The following is a 4,230-nucleotide window of genomic DNA, read 5'->3' on the forward strand; positions in this document are numbered from 1 at the left end:
CCATATTGGTGCTTACGCCCAAAATATGCGATCCTGCCACATTTCCTGGAGCGTGGATGCTATATAGGTGCGGTGGTTCAGTATACATGCCAGTGCTGGATAGGGACGGGTTCTATATAAGTGCAGGTGCCATATAGTTGCGGAGGTTCCACTTTTTTGGGGCTATATTGCCATATTGGTGCTTATGCCCAAGATGTGCGATCCTGCCACATTTCCTGGAGCGTGGATGCTATATAGGTGCGGTGGTTCAGTATACATGCCAGTGCTGGATAGGGATGGGTTCTATATAAGTGCAGGTGCCATATAGTTGCGGAGGTTCCACTTCTTTGGGGCTATATTGCCATATTGGTGCTTATGCCCAAAATATGCGATCCTGCCACATTTCCTGGAGCTTGGGGGCTATATTCAGTATACATGCCAGTGCTGGATAAGGAAGGGTTCTATATAAGTGCAGGTGCCATATAGTTGCGGAGGTTCCACTTTTTTGGGGCTATATTGCCATATTGGTGCTCATGCCCAAAATATGCGATCCTGCCACATTTCCTGGGGCGTGGGTGCTATATAGGTGCGGTGGTTCAGTATACATGCCAGTGCTGGATAGGGAAGGGTTCTATATAAGTGCAGGTGCCATATAGTTGCGGAGGTTCCACTTTTTTGGGGCTATATTGCCATATTGGTGCTTATGCCCGAGATGTGCGATCCTGCCACATTTCCTGGAGCGTGGGTGCTATATAGGTGCGGTGGTTCAGTATACATGCCAGTGCTGGATAGGGAAGGGTTCTATATAAGTGCAGGAGCCATATAGTTGCGGAGGTTCCACTTTTTTGGGGCTATATTGCCATATTGGTGCTTATGCCCAAGATGTGCGATCCTGCCACATTTCCTGGAGCGTGGATGCTATATAGGTGCGGTGGTTCAGTATACATGCCAGTGCTGGATAGGGATGGGTTCTATATAAGTGCAGGTGCTATATAGTTGCGGAGGTTCCACTTCTTTGGGGCTATATTGCCATATTGGTGCTTATGCCCAAAATATGCGATCCTGCCACATTTCCTGGAGCTTGGGGGCTATATTCAGTATACATGCCAGTGCTGGATAGGGAAGGGTTCTATATAAGTGCAGGTGCCATATAGTTGCGGAGGTTCCACTTTTTTGGGTCTACATTGCCATATTGGTTCTTATGCTTAAAATATGCGATCCTGCCACATTTCCTGGAGCGTGGATGCTATATAGGTGCGGTGGTTCAGTATACATGCCAGTGCTGGATAGGGAAGGGTTCTATATAAGTGCAGGTGCCATATAGTTGCGGAGGTTCCACTTTTTTGGGGCTATATTGCCATATTGGTGCTTATGCCCGAGATGTGCGATCCTGCCACATTTCCTGGAGCGTGGATGCTATATAGGTGCGGTGGTTCAGTATACATGCCAGTGCTGGATAGGGATGGGTTCTATATAAGTGCAGGTGCCATATAGTTGCGGAGGTTCCACTTCTTTGGGGCTATATTGCCATATTGGTGCTTATGCCCAAAATATGCGATCCTGCCACATTTCCTGGAGCTTGGGGGCTATATTCAGTATACATGCCAGTGCTGGATAGGGAAGGGTTCTATATAAGTGCAGAAGCCATATAGTTGCGGAGGTTCCACTTTTTTGGGGCTATATTGCCATATTGGTGCTTATGCCCAAGATGTGCGATCCTGCCACATTTCCTGGAGCGTGGATGCTATATAGGTGCGGTGGTTCAGTATACATGCCAGTGCTGGATAGGGATGGGTTCTATATAAGTGCAGGTGCCATATAGTTGCGGAGGTTCCACTTCTTTGGGGCTATATTGCCATATTGGTGCTTATGCCCAAAATATGCGATCCTGCCACATTTCCTGGAGCTTGGGGGCTATATTCAGTATACATGCCAGTGCTGGATAGGGAAGGGTTCTATATAAGTGCAGGTGCCATATAGTTGCGGAGGTTCCACTTTTTTGGGTCTATATTGCCATATTGGTTCTTATGCTTAAAATATGCGATCCTGCCACATTTCCTGGAGCGTGGATGCTATATAGGTGCGGTGGTTCAGTATACATGCCAGTGCTGGATAGGGAAGGGTTCTATATAAGTGCAGGTGCCATATAGTTGCGGAGGTTCCACTTTTTTGGGGCTATATTGCCATATTGGTGCTTATGCCCGAGATGTGCGATCGTGCCACATTTCCTGGAGCGTGGGGGCTATATAGGTGCGGTGGTTCAGTATACATGCCATTGCTGGATAGGGACGGGTTCTATATAAGTGCAGGTGCCATTATGTTGCGGAGGTTCCACTTTTTTGGGGCTATATTGCCATATTGGTGCTTATGCCCAAAATATGCGATCCTGCCACATTTCCTGGAGCGTGGATGCTATATAGGTGCGGTGGTGCGGTATACATGCCATTGCTGGATAGGGACGGGTTCTATATAAGTGCAGGTGCCATATAGTTGCGGAGGTTCCACTTTTTTGGGGCTATATTGCCATATTGGTGCTTATGCCCAAGATGTGCGATCCTGCCACATTTCCTGCAGCGTGGATGCTATATAGGTGCGGTGGTTCAGTATACATGCCAGTGCTGGATAGGGAAGGGTTCTATATAAGTGCAGGTGCCATATAGTTGCGGAGGTTCCACTTCTTTGGGGCTATATTGCCATATTGGTGCTTATGCCCAAGATGTGCGATCCTGCCACATTTCCTGGAACGTGGGGGCTATATAGGTGCGGTGGTTCAGTATACATGCCAGTGCTGGATAGGGACGGGTTCTATATAAGTGCAGGTGCCATATAGTTGCGGAGGTTCCACTTTTTTGGGTCTATATTGCCATATTGGTGCTTACGCCCAAAATATGCGATCCTGCCACATTTCCTGGAGCGTGGATGCTATATAGGTGCGGTGGTTCAGTATACATGCCAGTGCTGGATAGGGAAGGCTTCTCATTTCCTGGAGCGTGGGTGCTATATAGGTGCGGTGGTTCAGTATACATGCCAGTGCTGGATAGGGAAGGGTTCTATATAAGTGCAGGTGCCATATAGTTGCGGAGGTTCCACTTTTTTGGGGCTATATTGCCATATTGGTGCTTATGCCCAAGAAGTGCGATCCTGCCACATTTCCTGCAGCGTGGATGCTATATAGGTGCGGTGGTTCAGTATACATGCCAGTGCTGGATAGGGAAGGGTTCTATATAAGTGCAGGTGCCATATAGTTGCGGAGGTTCCACTTCTTTGGGGCTATATTGCCATATTGGTGCTTATGCCCAAGATGTGCGATCCTGCCACATTTCCTGGAGCGTGGGGGCTATATAGGTGCGGTGGTTCAGTATACATGCCAGTGCTGGATAGGGACGGGTTCTATATAAGTGCAGGTGCCATATAGTTGCGGAGGTTCCACTTTTTTGGGTCTATATTGCCATATTGGTGCTTACGCCCAAAATATGCGATCCTGCCACATTTCCTGGAGCGTGGATGCTATATAGGTGCGGTGGTTCAGTATACATGCCAGTGCTGGATAGGGACGGGTTCTATATAAGTGCAGGTGCCATATAGTTGCGGAGGTTCCACTTTTTTGGGGCTATATTGCCATATTGGTGCTTATGCCCAAGATGTGCGATCCTGCCACATTTCCTGGAGCGTGGATGCTATATAGGTGCGGTGGTTCAGTATACATGCCAGTGCTGGATAGGGATGGGTTCTATATAAGTGCAGGTGCCATATAGTTGCGGAGGTTCCACTTCTTTGGGGCTATATTGCCATATTGGTGCTTATGCCCAAAATATGCGATCCTGCCACATTTCCTGGAGCTTGGGGGCTATATTCAGTATACATGCCAGTGCTGGATAAGGAAGGGTTCTATATAAGTGCAGGTGCCATATAGTTGCGGAGGTTCCACTTTTTTGGGGCTATATTGCCATATTGGTGCTCATGCCCAAAATATGCGATCCTGCCACATTTCCTGGAGCGTGGGTGCTATATAGGTGCGGTGGTTCAGTATACATGCCAGTGCTGGATAGGGAAGGGTTCTATATAAGTGCAGGTGCCATATAGTTGCGGAGGTTCCACTTTTTTGGGGCTATATTGCCATATTGGTGCTTATGCCCGAGATGTGCGATCCTGCCACATTTCCTGGAGCGTGGGTGCTATATAGGTGCGGTGGTTCAGTATACATGCCAGTGCTGGATAGGGAAGGGTTCTATATAAGTGCAGGAGCCATAT

This window comes from Drosophila pseudoobscura, unplaced genomic scaffold (genome assembly GCF_009870125.1).
Source record: "Drosophila pseudoobscura strain MV-25-SWS-2005 unplaced genomic scaffold, UCI_Dpse_MV25 Unplacedtig00000854, whole genome shotgun sequence".
Lineage (NCBI taxonomy): Eukaryota > Metazoa > Arthropoda > Insecta > Diptera > Drosophilidae > Drosophila > Drosophila pseudoobscura.